General features: G+C 38.5%; 2 non-coding genes across 2 annotated transcripts; both read left to right on the top strand.

Annotated features, from left to right (window-relative positions):
• The first annotated feature begins 8,912 nt into the window (after positions 1-8,912).
• TRNAS-GCU lies at positions 8,913-8,994 on the top strand. Its single transcript has one exon. It is a non-coding gene; the product is annotated as a tRNA-Ser (tRNA).
• Positions 8,995-14,855: 5,861 nt separating this feature from the next.
• Positions 14,856-14,953, top strand: LOC111784157. Its single transcript, XR_002813493.1, has one exon. It is a non-coding gene; the product is annotated as a U6 spliceosomal RNA (small nuclear RNA).
• Positions 14,954-16,824: the final 1,871 nt, after the last annotated feature.

The raw sequence follows: 16,824 nt of genomic DNA, 5'->3' as shown, positions 1-16,824 counted from the left end.
CAAGGAGAACTTGGCTAAAAGGATTTTATATTGATGACTTCAGGTATGTACAACAAGAGAGAGTACAGAGAATAGAAAAGTACATTTTCAAAACTCTACCGGATCAGATATATATATATGGTATAGTTTACTATATATAGCTTTACCAGATTTAGCCATCTACTATATATAGCTATTTATCATATATAGCTTTACCGGATTTAGCTTTACCATATATAGCTTTACTATATATAGCTTTACCAAATATAGCTTTACCGGATATAACCTGACCAAGCTATAAATAAGTATCAGGCTCCATAGCCTAACAGATACTACCCCTACAGATGATGAGTGCGGACGCGCACAGTATGAAAATGAGTGCGAATGTGCACATTATGATGATGAGTGCGAATGTGCACATTATGATGATGAGTGCGGACGCTCACAGTATGACGAGCAGGGTGTTCATAAGGAGAATGACACTATGGGGTTTCACTGACCTCCAGACGTCGCTACAGATTAGCTTGGCATGAGGATCCAAGGGGTGTGCGAGCACCCTAGGGATTCACACTCGGATGTGTGAGTCGTGTGTAGGGAAGTACTACACATCCAATTTGTCCGAGACTGGAGGCCACCCATATGATGTTGGAGATAGGTCCCTAAATCATGATTTGCTTGTGTTTGTATATGCATGACTCCCTATAGTGGGGCCACTTACGGAGTATTTTTTTTAAATACTCTCTATCTTCTCAAAACACATCACCATCTTCAACTAACCTCCGAGTGAAATGGTATCGCCTTTTGTGTTTTGAATGATAGACCGTGTTCCTCGCCAACAGCATGAGTCTCAGGAGTTTCTTGAGTATCTGCTACAACATCACTATGTGAATCTTTTAGCAACTCAACCTCAACTCCCACTTGCTTCACCTCTGGTGTTTCAGCAAGAGTCTTCCGGCCCATGCAACCTCCTCTGGAGTTTCAGCGACGCTTCCAAACGACGCAACCCCCTCTGGAGTTTCAGCGACGCNTACACATCCAATTTGTCCGAGACTGGAGGCCACCCATATGATGTTGGAGATAGGTCCCTAAATCATGATTTGCTTGTGTTTGTATATGCATGACTCCCTATAGTGGGGCCACTTACGGAGTATTTTTTTTAAATACTCAGGTCGTGTGCCACATCATTTTTCAGGTAAAGGCAAGGCGCACTTGTACGGAGAACGGCGGCATCGTGAGCAGAGACTGTGGCACGTGCATAGGGTAGACTGATATTTAAATTCCTAGTCTTAGGTTAGAATAGGTTGTTTTGCATTTCATCGTTTTAAATTATTTGATATTTGTTTTTATTTTCTCTAAATTTCATTATTTCGTATTTAAACACGTAAGACGATGGCTGTGTTTCAAGAGAAAAAATTGTTTTAAGCATTTTCGAAGTTTATGTTATAAATGATGTTCATTTTAAGAGTTATATTTCCTCATTAGAGATGAGTATGAGACGTTAGTAGCGACTTTGAGTATGTGAAAATTTAGAGTCGTTACAGTTGGTATTAGAGCCAAGTTTTAGATTCTGTAGACTAGCCTACGATGTAGGCTTGACATGTCCCATGGTCCCAACGTCGATGCCTCGTCACCGTCAGGTACACCTTGCACAAGATAAGAAAAGAGAAACGTTTTCAAATACTCATGCATTTTTCTGTTAACATTACTGAAATTGTTGTGATATTTCACTCATTTATTTAAGAGTATGATGTGATGTGTAGCATGCTAAGTGATATTGTTTGCAATATGATGTGAGCTTAGTATACGTGATAGCATAAGTTCATAAGTAATGAGCCTTAAACTTAAGAGATGCTATCTTGGATTCTATAACCAAGACCACGAGAAGGAGTAAGACGAGGAAGGGGTCACCTCTTATTTAATATTGGGTCTAATATATCTTTAGTTTTAATTGGATTCTCCATCATCAAATTAAACATCAAATTTAACTAAGATTTCATGGAAGGAGGATCCTATTTTTATATAATTCATAATTGAATTTAAGATTTCATGGAAGGAGGATCCTATTTTTATATAATTCATAATTGAATTTTGATTACACTGCATATATAAATTTTAGTAAAGTAAGAAGGTGCACTATAAGAAAGGTAGATTTAATAGCATTTACTTGTAACATTTTTGACATGATGCTATAAAACGCCTTTGAAAAAACAAGGGCCAATAAAGTTTCATTTCAGAGTTTTTTTTTCTTTTTTTTTTCTTTTTTATCATTCATTTTTTATTTTGCTTCGACTTCCTTCAAGCTCTCCATCCCGTTTTTATTTTAACAACTTGTATTATGATTCTTTTCTCTCTATACAAAATTTCAAAACCGTTGATTGACCATGTTACTACCACTGTGATTTCCAAACACCCAAATCTAAAATCATCAAACATGATTTGTCGCGCTACCGAGGAGCTTCTGCGATGTGTTTTCACTTTGAGGGCACAGATGAGAATGCGATAACGGCCGAGTTGTCGGAGTGCCAAGACAACGTGAGTGAGCTAATCAGAACGAGGACGGAACTAACGGGGAATGTTGAAGGTCTTGTGAGCATTATGAAGAAAGCCGACGAACTACGGCTGAGGACGTTGTAGAAGGTGGTGGAGCTTCTCACGCCGAAGCAAGCCGTGGAGTTCCTCATCATCGCAGCCGAACTCGAGTTCGGCGTTGAGGGATAGGACTGAATCAGGACCGTGAATGTCGAGACGGTAACTAAAAGAAACATTAAATTTCCCGAACAAGCAACCAAAAAGCAGGGATTTGCTAATATACTTGTGTAGATTGCTATTGCTTCTACTTACTCTAATGTCTTAATTTTCACTTCGAGGGCAAAGGTGAGATGAACCAGTATTTTTTTTCAATTTTTTCATGTTCAACCAGCTTCTTCTTTTTCTTTTTTATGGCTATCTTTCTCTGTCTTTTAGCTTTAATAATGGTGACCTTAAATTATTTCGAACCCCATATTCTTTGATTTGGCTTCCTGGGTGTTGAAATCTCCATAAAAAAATTGTTGCTAAAGAGTTTGGATTGATAAGGCTTCTAGTGAGTTTAGTCTAAATGGGTTGCTTTTATTTTGTGCTATAGTTGTGATTGAGGAGGGAAAATTGTAATGGAGGAGAGTGCGGTTGAAAAGAGCCAAGGAATTGGTCACATCCTTTGTGACTGTAAGAAAATTAGTGTGGTTGTAATGGCATTTGATTCAAGAACATGAGCGTCAGAGTAGCTCGAGCTCTGATTTTCTTACATCGTAGACCACAGGGCTTGAGGAGCGTAGTCACAATGGTCCACTCAAAAAGCTAATGAACCCAATTGTATTAGACCTAATGTTGCTAATAAAGAAGAAAAACACTATGTTGATAATAGGAAGCTGAGGAAGAAAGTATCTTCTCGTATAATTTTGGCCCTCTTTCCTTTCGAAAGTTTATGGAAGTTTTTCCATATAAACTGTACTAATCTTTTAATGTTGCTTTGTCTCTTTTCCACTTATTGCCTAATATTCTATCTAAGATTTACATTGGTTACATAGTCAAATGGTGATTTCCTTTCCCATTGTTTTGTTATAGCCACTCTGTTTGGGCAACTATGACGATCAGAACTTATTCTACAATAGAAAAAAGTGGTGGCGATTAGTGATCACATGATCGAGTTGACGCCTACTTGGCAGATGTTTCCTGATGGAAGCAAGCTTAAGGTACTTGACAGATGTTAACACCCTTTTAAAAATTACAGTCTCATCTTCAATTTAGAAGGAGAGTTCTTCTTTGCAATTTGTAATCAACCATCGGTAGTAATTTCATTAATTAGTGAAATTCTCTATTTCTTTCTTCTAGAAAAAAAGCGTTTTTTAGTCCACCACGTAAAACTTTTGCCTAAATTCTATAAATATGGTTACCATATCTGCTATCAAGCATATGCTACCAAATTCTTGTCTCAAACTTTTGAGAAAGACGTTAAGGAGGGACATTCTTTGTGAGTATATGAAACTTATTGCTGCAAAGAAATTGGAGAACTTTTCCTATGAGAACTTGGCTGTAATGCCCCTAATTTTCTTTAACTTAATTAGCGAGGTTATCTTGTGTTATGTCTCACATTGGTTAGGGAGGAGAACAAACCACCATTTATAAGGGTGTAGAAACCTTCCCCTAGCAAACGCGTTTTAAAGCCTTAAGGGAAAGTCCGAAAGGGAAAGCCCAAAGAGAACAATATCTGTTAGCGGTGGATTTGGGCCGTTACACCTTGCATTCATATGACAAAAGTACGAAAATTCATATAAGACAATCTCAATAGCGACCACATGTTCATTATTATAAATAGTTCGTAACTGGAAAATCATTAGCGACGACCTAACTGGGATCAATCAACAATTGACTACGTGAAACAATTGCAAATAGCTATTATTTGAAAGAATCTCAACAAGACGTCTACGGCACTACAAGCCCTCTCTAAGACTTCCATTGCCTTCGCAGCGTTCATCGTCAACCGTACATGGGAGCCTTGCCCTTGCCTGAAAATATAGGTAGCATGTGGCTTGAGTTCATAAAATACTCAATAATTCGCCCCAAAGAAACAACAATTGCAAATAGATATTATTCAAAAGAATCTCAACAAGACGTCTACGGCACTACAAGCCCTCTCTAAGACTTCCATGGCCTTCGTAGTGTATGGCACTTATTGAAAAGAATCTCAACAAGACGTCTACAGCACTACAGGCCCTCTCTAAGACTTCCATGGCCTTCGCAGTGTATAGCACGTGGCTTGAGTATTACATAAAATACCCAATAATTCGCCCCACGGTTGGGCATACAATACGTATCAAGGACACAAGCGTATCAAGGACACAAGCAGTTCACACACAACACACATGCACAATCACAAGAAAAGAAAAGCAAACATGAGGGGGCTGTGGCCTTAGGCCCTGGCTTTATCTGTGCAGAGTGGATGCGTGGTACTTCTTCACGCACGGCCCATGTACGTCAATATGGGCCCACTAGGCGGGTTCATATACAAACCCCCTGGGCCTGGCTTGGTCGGGTATGCATGACATACGTTACCAGATGCCACAAAAAGGAGAGGGCCTGCATGATATCATAGCGAACATAATATCGAGTGTACGCGTCCGTACCATCATTACATAACGTAGTGGTAACCCTATGCATAAGACACAACATGCATGGGGTCCCTAACGCCTACCTCCATGGCATTGCACATACATCGTTTCATTTCCCTCGTCGCATTAAATAGCATGACTTAATGGAACATCATATGAGGGTATTGTAGTACACCAGTCAACACATGCATGGCACATAAAACTCCCAACACATTCAGAACATATCAATTAATTTCATGCATACAGGGTAAAACAGTTCATGGCAACAACATCACATACATGAGCATGACATACATGACATTTCACCACAAGAAGATACTTAGCATAGCATACTTGGTATACACAACATAGAATACATGGTATACAGTGACAATCACAACAAGATAAACACATGGCATAGCATACGTTGACAACACACACCACAGTGCACGCACCATTACACATAGATATACATTCACAACACTCACAACAGTGCACGCACCATTACACATAGATATACATTCACAACACTCACAACAGTGCACGCACCATTACACATAGATAACTAACGCAACCAGTAAAGTTACTTACCTCTTTGGCCATGGCCGAAGTCACTCGTGACGCAAACTCCGGCGCCTAACTACCCCAATAAGATCACATGATACACTTAGAGTTCTTTCAGAACTAGCCCTTATGCCTAACTACCAAGGTACATTCTTATCACAACCTATTTTTATCGAAGTGGAGTTACACTGATCTCAAATGGTTGAAACAAGGGTGGGAATGGCTCTAGAATGGTCAAAAACCTAGGAATCGATATGTTATTCGTATATCGATCCACTGTGCCGCCAAGCCACACCACCGAGCCGCAGAATGCAACGGAGCTGCCGACGAAGCCGAAGTGTCGAGCCGAGGAAGTCGAAGGGTCAAGCCGATAAACTGCAAATGTCACTGACGGTGCACGGTTTCTGGATGCGTCTGGTGTAGCTGGTCTTGGGCCAAAATGGAGACGCAGCCCAGTGATGGTGTCCGAGCGCGGCCTGAAAGGTACGAGCCGTACACTGGCTGGGGCAAACTCCCGTGATACCCGAAGAATCGACCCGCACCTGCTGCTCTGTCTTCCTTGCTCGAGAGTCCCGGCGAACACTAATCGCGAAACTTGACTGTCGTCACCGGTGAGATCGTCGTCGCCCGTTCATCCTTGACGATGCGTCTGTCCTCCTTGTCCCGATGCACCCCGACGTTGGTTCGCTCCCACCTAAGGCTCGAAAACGTCTGATGTCTCGCGGCGTTATCGATCCTCCACCTCAAACTTACTGCTTCTCTCTCACGGTACAACAATGACTCAACAGAAGGGTGGCTACTTAGATACCCTATGGTTTAATGTGGGGACTCGAGGAAATAGTGCGTTCTCTTAGCAACCCTTGCTGAAAATCGTGAGATTTTCGTCGTTCTTCTTTTTTTTTTTTTTTGGAACGCGTACCGTTACATTAGTGTCATATTGCATGATGTCGTTAGATTGACATAGGACACAACCCTAAGAGCATGAAAATTATATTAATATAAATATCCACGATCATGTGTTACTTAATGTAACAAAGAGATGAGACTAGAGGGTTGTGTCAGAAGAGATAATAAGATGTACATTAGATTGACCTCATACATATTGTATGTTCATAAGCATAGGGATACTTCCCCTAGAGATGATGAGTGCGGGTGTGCACAATATGATGATTAGTGCGAATGTGCACATTCTGATAATGAGTGTGAATGCACACAGTATGATGATGAGGGTGTTCATGAGGCGCATGACACTATAAGGTTCCGCTACAGATTAGCTTGGCCAGAGGGTCCAGGTGTGCGAGCGCCTTGGGGATTCACACTCGCACGTGTGAGTCGTGTGTAGGGAAATACTACACATCCAATTTGTCTACGACTGGAGGCCACCCCTATGATGTTAGAGATGGGTCCCTAAATCATGATTGCATGTGTTTGTATTTGTATGGCCCCTATAGTGGGGCCACTTACTGAGTATTTTTTTAAATACTCAGGCAGTATGCCACATAATTTTTAGGTGAAGGCAAGGCACACTTGTACGGAGAACGGTGGCATCGCGAGCAGAGATTGTGGCACGTGCATAGGGTAGACTCATATTTAAACACTGTAGCCTTAAAAACTAGCCCTTTAAGAACATTTGAAACTACTGATCGTGCATTAACAACACTCGTTCAATATCTGGTGGACGACTCCTCTAGGTACGTCTCGGGCAACATTTACCTTGTTGATGCTGGAGTTACATTACCTGGTTTCTCAATTTTCTCATCCTTTGAATATCTCTGCTCTGCTCCAAGTATATTACACGGCTTAGAACGGTTAACCTGTAACAGCCTAAATCCACTACTAGTAGATTGTTTGCTAGGGAGATATTTTCTTAGACTGTTCTTCGGGGAAATCGATCGCAACCTCTAGATTTTCTATTACTTTTGTTACTTTAAACAATGTTCAAACTAATAAAAAGATTGTGTATTTGGTGAATAGGAATCTTGAAAGTTGAGTCCCATTGTGTCTTTCCCTTAAACTTGTTTAGACCCTTTAGTCTACCCGAGTGAAAAATTAAGAGACATAAAAAGTCTCCAAACAATAATAAATCAATAATAGTTTATTTAAAGATTAATTTAATTTATTTTTACAAATAAAATAAAATTTTATTAAACAAATGAATTACTTATTTACTAAAATTATTCATTAATTAGCTAACAATGTCTAAATTATAATTAATTAGTTAATTGGGAACACTTAACTACAGTCATAGAGGTAGCTTTTTGGGGTTAGCATGATACTATCGAAGACTTAAACAAGACTTTGTTAAAATAGTCTCATCACTTACATAGTTGACGAGGAAGGGCATACTATTTGTATGGAATGATGCATGTAAGGCGAACTTTCAAGATCTAAAAAAGAGGTTAGTGTTAGCCCTTCACATTACCGGAAAGTTGAGAAGGGTACGTGATATATAGTGATACCTCCAAGAAGGGACTAGGATATATATTGATACAACACGGTAAGGTGGTTGCTTATGCATCCCGTCAATTAATAGAGTATGAGAAAAACTGCTCCACACATGACCAAGAGTTGGTTGCGGTAGTGTTCACATTAAAAATTCAGCGACACTACCTGTATGGAGAGAAACTCAAATCCACACCGACCATAAGAGTACAATATTTTTTCACCCAGAAAGAATTGAGCATGAGGCAACTATTTCACCCGGAAAGAACTGAACATGAGGCAACGAAGGTGGTTAGAAATTGGTGAATGATTACAAAATAGATATCCAGCACAGAAAGACAATTGTGGTTGCAAATGTCCTAATTCGAAAAATGGTACACTCGTCGAAGAGTCACAAGTACAAGCAGATTTCAATTAATTGTCTTTCGAAGTCACGAATGCAAAAGACATACTTGTCTTTTACCGTTTATTTGATTGACGTCAAATTGAATAAAATGAAAAGACTCGTAAAAGGTAATTCTCTAAACATTAGAGTTAATTACTTTACATGTATATAGATATTGTTTTTCATGCAAGATAATTTTTTTAGCTTTTATCCTATAAGGCTATAAGACCAAAGAGCATTTGGGCCTATGCATTCTTACTCAAGTGGTCTAATGAATTAAAAAATAATAAAATATTGTTAATATTTTATCAATGTGATCGATGATTATTCAATATATAAGTATATTTACCAAATGCAACCTCGTCTAATTTTTTTTTTCAAAATTTGAAAGAAAAATGAGACCAAGGATGGCATGAGTCGCTTTGGTTGAGTGGTTAAGGCGTGTGCCTGCTAAGTACATGGGGTTTCCCCATGAGAGTTTGAATCTCTCAGGCGACGTGTTTTGATTCTTCTTTATTTGATCATCTGGAACACCCCAAAATTTCTTCAAGATCATTGCGTTCTTGCATCTTCATCAATAGTTTCATGCATTGCAATATCTAGGTCTCATTTTATATCTGGGTCTCATTTTAACTCCAACTTAAAATGAGAGTCTTGAAACCTTAAAATAGGACTTCATAGTAAGACTACAGAGAACCTGAAGGGCTACATGGTAATCTGGGATTGACATACAGTTGACAACTGGGCTCAATTGTATGTGAAAGAGATAGTAAGATTGCATGGAGTCCAAGTGTCGGATCGAACCTACGCTTTACGTTGGCATTTTGGCACGGACTTCAAAAAGCGTTAGGTACTCGTCTCGACTTCAACACTGTCTTCCACCTTCAAACAGATGGTCAGACAGAGCGTTTAAATCAGATCCTAGAGGACATCCTACGCGTTTGCGTATTAGATTTTAAGGGAAGTTGGGATTCCAATTTACACCTGATGTAATTTTCATACAACAACAGATTACAAGCAACCATCAGGATGACACTATTCATGGCCTTATATGGAAAACAATGTAGATCCCCGTTATCCTGGGATGAAGTAGACGATAGAGAATTGGTAGAACCCAAATTAGTTCGAGTCACCAATGAGGTCGTTCAAAAAATCTGAGTGAGGATGCATACTGCTCAAACTAGACAGAAAAGCTATGTTGATGTAAGGCGTAGGAGCATAAAGTTCGAAATAGGGAACCTAGTATTCCAGTAGCACCAATGAAATGTGTCTTGAGGTTCGGGTATAAAGGCAAAATGAGCCCTCGATTCATTGGATCCTTCAAAATACTCAAGAGAATTGGTCCAGTGGCATATAGACTAGCCCTACCGCCCTCTCTCTCAAGTGTACACAATGTATTCCATGTGTCAATGTCGAGGAAATACATGACATATCCTATCCATGTAATAGACTATGAGCCCTTAAGATTAATAAAGACTTAAGTTATGAAGAAAAGTCCATTAGAATCCTTGCTCGAGAAGTGAAAGCCATATGCAACAAGGATATTGCCTTTATCATGGTGTTATGGTGAAACCATCACATATATTATTGATAGTAATATAAGGATGAAGCTAGGGTTGTGTCATAAAGATGTTTTAAAGACAAGAAACTATAGGGATCTCATGCATTTCTATATGCAAATAAGCATCGGGACACTTCTCCTTTTACGATGATAAGTACGGGCGCGTATGCTACGATGATGATAGTGATCATGTCGTGCATGACACTCAGAGGTCTGTTGACCTTTGACGGTCACGACGGACAGCTAGCTCGACTTTGATGGGTCCAGGGGAGGTGCGAACCGCCTAAAGATTCACGCTCGCACGTGTGGGTCGTGTGTAGAGAAGTATTGCACATCCAATTTAGTCTTGACTGGAGGCCACCTCTAGTATGTTTTAATGATAGGTCTGTAGAGCATTATTGCATCCGTACCATCATTACATAACGTCCGTACCATCATTACATAACGTATGTACGCGTCCATACCATCATTACATAACGTAGTGGTAACCCTATGCATAAAACACAACATGCATGGGGTCCCTAACGCCTACCCCCATGGCATTGCACATACATCGTTTCATTTCCCTCGTCGCGTTAAATAGCATGACTTAATGGAACATCATACGAGGGTATTGTAGTACACCAGTTAACACATCCATGGCACGTAAAACTCCCAACACATTCACGACATATCAATGAATTTCATGCATACAGGGTAAAACAATTAATGGCAACAGCATGACATACATGACATTTCACCACAAGAAGATACTTAGCATAGCATACATGGTATACATTGACAATTCACAACAAGATAAACACATGGCATAGCATACGTTGACAGCATACACCATACGTGTGAAGGCCACAGTGCACGCACCATGGCATAACAGTAAGGTTACTTACCTCTTTGGCCTTGGCCGAAGTCACTCGGGACGCTAACTCCGACGCCTAACTACCCCTCTAAGATTGTTGTTTTTTGAAAATTGGTGAGAGGGAATCCCTTTTCACAATTGGTGTGAGAGGAAACATAAAGAGAGAAGAAAGTTGTTGAAAGAAAATAAAAACAGAAACCATAAAAATAACATAGAGAGAACTTTGAGATTTGACTTTGCTTAAAAAGAGGTGATATTTTCTTTGTCAGCAGATTCACCTATTTAAATAATTAACTTATCCTAAAAATGGCCGAGAGTGGCCAACTAAATATGTGCCACTTTCTTACAAAATGGACACCTAAAAAGTTGGTTATCCATTCGATCGTGTTTGTCAAATGGTCAAAGGAAGATATTCAATCAACTGATTAAAACGTGTAAAGCTAAATAAGGAAACCTAAGGCTTTTATCTAACAAAGATCACATTATACACTTGCAGTCCTTTCAGAACTAGCCCTTATGCCTAAATACTAAGGTACGTTCTTATCACAACCTATTTTTATCGAAGTGGAGTTACATTGACCTCAAATGGTTGAAACGAGGAAGGGAATGGCTACAGAAGGGTCAGAAACCTAGGAATCGATATATTATTCGTATACCAAGCATCTGAGCCGCCAAGCCACGCTGCTGAGCCGAGCTGCGGAAAGCAACGAAGCTGTCAACGAAGCCGAAGTGCCGAGCCGAGGAAGTCAAAGGGTCGATCCGATGAACTGCAAAGGTCACTAACGGTGCACGATTTATGGATGAATCTGGTGTAGCTAGTCTTGGGCCAAAATGGAGACGCAGCCCAGTGACGGTGTCCGAGCGCGGCCTGCAAGGTACGGGATGTACGCTGGCTGGGACGAACTCGCGGGATACTCAAAGAATCGACCCGCACCTGGTGCTCTGTCTTCCTTGCCCGAGAGTCCCGGCGAACCCTAATCGCAGAACTTAACTGTGGTCACCAGTGAGATCATCATCGCTCGTTCGTCCCTGACAATGCGTCTTTCCTCCTTGTCTCGATGCACCCCAGCGTTGGTTTGCTCCCATCTAAGGCTCGCAAACGTCCGAAGTCTCGCGGCATTATCGATCCTCCACCTCAAACTTACTACTTCTCTCTCATGGTACAACAACGACTCAACAGAAGGGCGGCTACTTAGATACCCTAGGGTTTAATGTGGTGACTCGGGGAAATAGTGTGTTCTCTTAGCAACCTTCACCGAAAATCGCGAGATTTTCGTCGTTTTTTTTTCTTTTTTCTGGAATGCATATCGTTACATTAGTGTCATATTGCATGATGTCGTTAGATCGACATAGGACACAACCCTAAGAGCATGAAAATTATATTAATATAAATATCCACGATCATGTGTTACGTAATGTAACAAAGAGATAAGACTAGAGGGTTGTGTCAGAAGAGATAATAAGATGGACATTAGATTGACCTCATACATATTGTATGTTCATAAGCATAGGGATACTTCCCCTAGAGATGATGAGTGCGGATGCGCACATTATCATGATGAGTGCGAATGTGCACATTATGATGATGAGTGTGAATGCGCACAGTATGATGATGAGGGTGTTCATGAGGCGCATGACACTATAGGGTTCCGCTGACCTCCGACCATCGCTACAAATTAGCTTGGCCAGAGGGTCCAGGTGTGCGAGCGCTCTGGAGATTCACACTCGCACCTGTGAGTCATGTGTAGGGAAATACTACACATCCAATTTGTTCGAGACTTGAGGTCACCCCTATGATGATAGAGATAGATCCCTAAATCATGATTGCATGTGTTTGCATTTGCATGGCCCCCTATAGGGCCACTTACTGAGTATTTTTCGAAATACTAAGGTCGTGTGCCACATCATTTTTCAAGTAAAGGCAAGGCACACTTGTACGGAGGACGGCGACATCGAGAGTAGAGACTGTGGTACGTGCATATGGTAGACTCATATTTAAATTCCTAGTCTTAGGTTAGAATAAGTTGTTTTGCATTCCATAGTTAAAAATTATTTTGTATTTGTTTTTAGTTTCTCTAAACTTCAGTATTTCGTATTTAAACACACAAGACAATGACTGTGTTTTCCAGAAAAGAAGTTGTTTTAAGCGTTTTCGAAGTTTATGTTATAAATGATGTTCATTTTACGAGTTATATTTCCGCATTAGAGATGAACATGAAACGTTATTTGCGACTCTGAGTATGTGAAAATTTAGGGTCGTTACACTCGCTTTTTATGATTTAGCTTTAATAATAATTTTGATTATTTTAGTTTCAATTTAACATCGTACATGTATGAAAAATTATAAAATTTTAGTATAATCTTGAACAGTAAGTGATTTGAACACTATGTGATTATTATTAAGAGCATCATGTTCAAGAAATAACCTATATGAATAAAGTAAAGTATCTTATTCTCACAATATCATTGCCACGATCCACTTTATCATTGCAACAGATGATTGGATCCAAGTTGTAAGTATGAATTCATAAGAATAAGAGCATACTACACAATAGTTTGTATAAGATTAGATCATGTAATATTTAATTTCGGTTTATAATCAGTTCACTTAGAAAATTATTATTTTACAGGATAATCATATGTGGTTTGATTTTCCTTCTAAATGAATTATGAACTATCTGTAAAAGCTTATCCTTTGATATATATGGGTGAGAATAAACTTCTTCATCATTTCATATCTTCTAGTGATAATGGCAGCGACAGAGAAACCCTCTTTTGCAAGCTCAAATCCTATGCACCTTTTAATGAGTAGAAGGTGACAGTCATTAACCAATTGAGTCGAGGTCAGACTTTATTCCTTCACTATAGATCAAAAATGAACATCATCAAATAAACATGTGGCAATGGAATTATTTTGGTCCGAGAGTCAAGATTGGCTTAGTTATAGATGCGACTACAGGGCAATTGGAATGCTAAAGATAATTACATTTATTTGTTGAATATTCCTAAAAAAATCAATGGAATTTGTGCATAAGTGGGAAAGCTAGGATGAGGTACTGCAAACTGAGATGCACTAGTATGTTTTTATCTTTCTACTTCAAAATGATGTTAGCATACATTTAGTAACGAACCTCAATTAATTTAGAGTTTTAGAAAGTCGAGCCATTATAGTTATTGAAATTTATGACCTAAAGTCTCGTTCGTTATGATTTAGTTTTAATAATAATTTTGATTATCTTAGTTTCAATTTACCGTATGAAAAGTTATAGATTTTTAGTATAATCTTGAACAATATGTGGTTGACAAATAAGAGCATCACGTTCAAGAAATAACCTAAAGGGTTTATAGTATATAAATAAACTTGAGTATAACAGTCTCATAGCACTATTGGTACGATACATTTTATAATTACTACAAATGATTGATCCAAATCGTCAGTACGAAGACAAGAAAGTAAGAGTATTATACGCAATGAGTTTGTATAAAATTATATCCCGTAATATTTAATCTCTCCTTATAAATCAGTTATTTTATAAGATTAATATTTTACAAGATAATCATGTGTTTTGATTTTAATTCGAAGCGAGTTATGAACTCCTACTCGTAAGAATTTATATTGATATATATGGGTGAGAGTGAACTTTGATGAAATTAACTCATTCTCATGATCTTATAAATAATTTTGTCCAAATTTCCTTTGCTATCTCATAATAATACTTAAAAAATTAATTTAGTTCAAACAAAAATTTGAACGTAAAAATTAGATCATTTCATATCTTTGAGTTATAACGACGAGAAACCATCTTTTGCCGGCTCAAAAGAGTATGTCGGGTAAAGATTACCTTTATTATAATATTCTATGTCCACGTGGGGCTTTGAAGAGGAATCTCCCCTCGCTTAAGAATACCAATGAGATATCCTATATGATAGAAGCATAAGTTCATCCCTTCGGGGACATCTGATAAAATTGGAACGATATAGAGAAGATTAGCATGGTCTCTGCACATGGATGACATGCACAAATCGAGAAATGGCCCTATGCAAGAATGTGAAATCCCACATTAGTTGAAGAGGGGAATGAAGCATTCCTTATAAGAGTGTGGAAACCTCTTCCTAGCAGAAACATTTTAAAACCTTGAAGGGAAGTCCCGTAATGAAAGTCAAGAGAGAACAATATCTGACAGTAGTAGACTTAGGCTATTACAAGGAACCCAATGACCAATGAGTGAAACCTTGGTTTTAGAAGAAGCATTAAGGACAAATAATTTGATTGATTCTTCTAAAACCAAGGTCCTAATCATTGGTCGCGGGGTTTCTTCTAAAAAATTAGGTTTCGTCGAACTCACCGAAACTTCCCAAAAGCTTAAAACCTAAGATTTCAATGGGGTCGAGCATTCATGGGACGTTTGGAAGGAAAGGAATGGGATGGTCTCGGTAGATTAGGTTTTTCTTAAGACTCTATGACTAGTTTCAAGGGTACTTTCACCCATTTTATGAGCCATGCTCCTTGTTGATTAGGCCTTCACTGATGCCTGGACGTTGAGAATATTTGCTAAAATCACCGCTCCTAAATTGTAGTGAAAGTTCTCTATTTATAATCATTTAGAGAGGAAAGAACAATAAATGGAAAGAGCAATAAATGAATACAAAGATATTTGTCTAAACTAAAACGGCAAATATAATACCTATGGTAAGCCACAATAGTTTGCCTATAATAAAAGATCAAATATGATATATATGGTAAACTATAATTTAAGACTAAATATTCTTAACAGACGTAATCAGGATCTCATGTGTGACAGCGGTTGGAACAAACTCAGAATCAATATAGAGGTGTCCCTATTGGTCTGTGCCCTACCCCATAAGGCCCACCATCTCGATACAAGCGCCTTAAAATCGAAACAACCAATTAGGCTATGATCAGTTGGTGATCCAACCAACTTGGTTAGATTACTTGAACATAAAATATAACTATAGAGCTGTCCGATTAAAAAATATGATTTCACTTTAGTAACTTCTGTGTATTTGTGCCTACGACTAACGAGGTTTACACTCCTTCGCATTAGTTCATCTAAAGTTTCTTACCTTTACGCACGAATTATTAAATAAGTCATCTTTCTATCAAAGTTAAGAAGTCAACCAAGTATCTCAACGGCACGATTGAATACTAAAATTGAACTAGAGTTCACTCCACCCGCCCTAAACAAATAGGATGCGTGAGCTTGGTCATACAATTTAATGTTGGTTTTACAATTTCCTTAATCGATAGTTTAGCTAGAAATCGTGTCGAATATCAACTTATTAATACCCAAAATGTAACGACACAAGCTCACTGCTAGCAGATATTGTCCATTTCAGCCGGTTACATATCGTCTTCAGCCTCACGATTTTAAAATGTGTCTCTAAGGGAAAGATTTTCACATCTTATAAGAATGTTTTGTTCCTCTCTCCAATGTGAGATCTCTTAATCTACCCATTGGAGGTTCAACGTCCTCGCTCGTACACCGTCTGATGACTAGCAAACCCATACTTCAACTAACTGATACTCGGTTAAGTCGTTCTTAGTTAGAATGGATACTCAAACATAACATGATAGAGAAGGAAAGAGACAAAAGGGGAAGAAATGATAAAACACCAAAAAGTAAGTTGAAAAAAATGAAAAATAGAACAAAAAGAAAGGAATTCCCTTTCCAATTTCTCATCATTATTTCTTTTATGCTCATTTCTTTCTCATTTAAAATAAAATAATAATAATAATAAAAGAGAAGAAATTCAAATTTCAATCACTACACCCAACACAATGTCTTCAATAGCCATCTTTTTTCTTTGTGTACCCAACAATCATTAAAATGAAACACTTTTTTTCTTATATTTTTAATATAATTTTTATATATTTTCTATTTTTTTTATT

This window comes from Cucurbita pepo, unplaced genomic scaffold (genome assembly GCF_002806865.2).
Source record: "Cucurbita pepo subsp. pepo cultivar mu-cu-16 unplaced genomic scaffold, ASM280686v2 Cp4.1_scaffold000156, whole genome shotgun sequence".
In the NCBI taxonomy this organism is placed as follows: Eukaryota; Viridiplantae; Streptophyta; class Magnoliopsida; order Cucurbitales; family Cucurbitaceae; genus Cucurbita; species Cucurbita pepo.
This window is presented reverse-complemented; position numbering and strand designations above follow the sequence as displayed.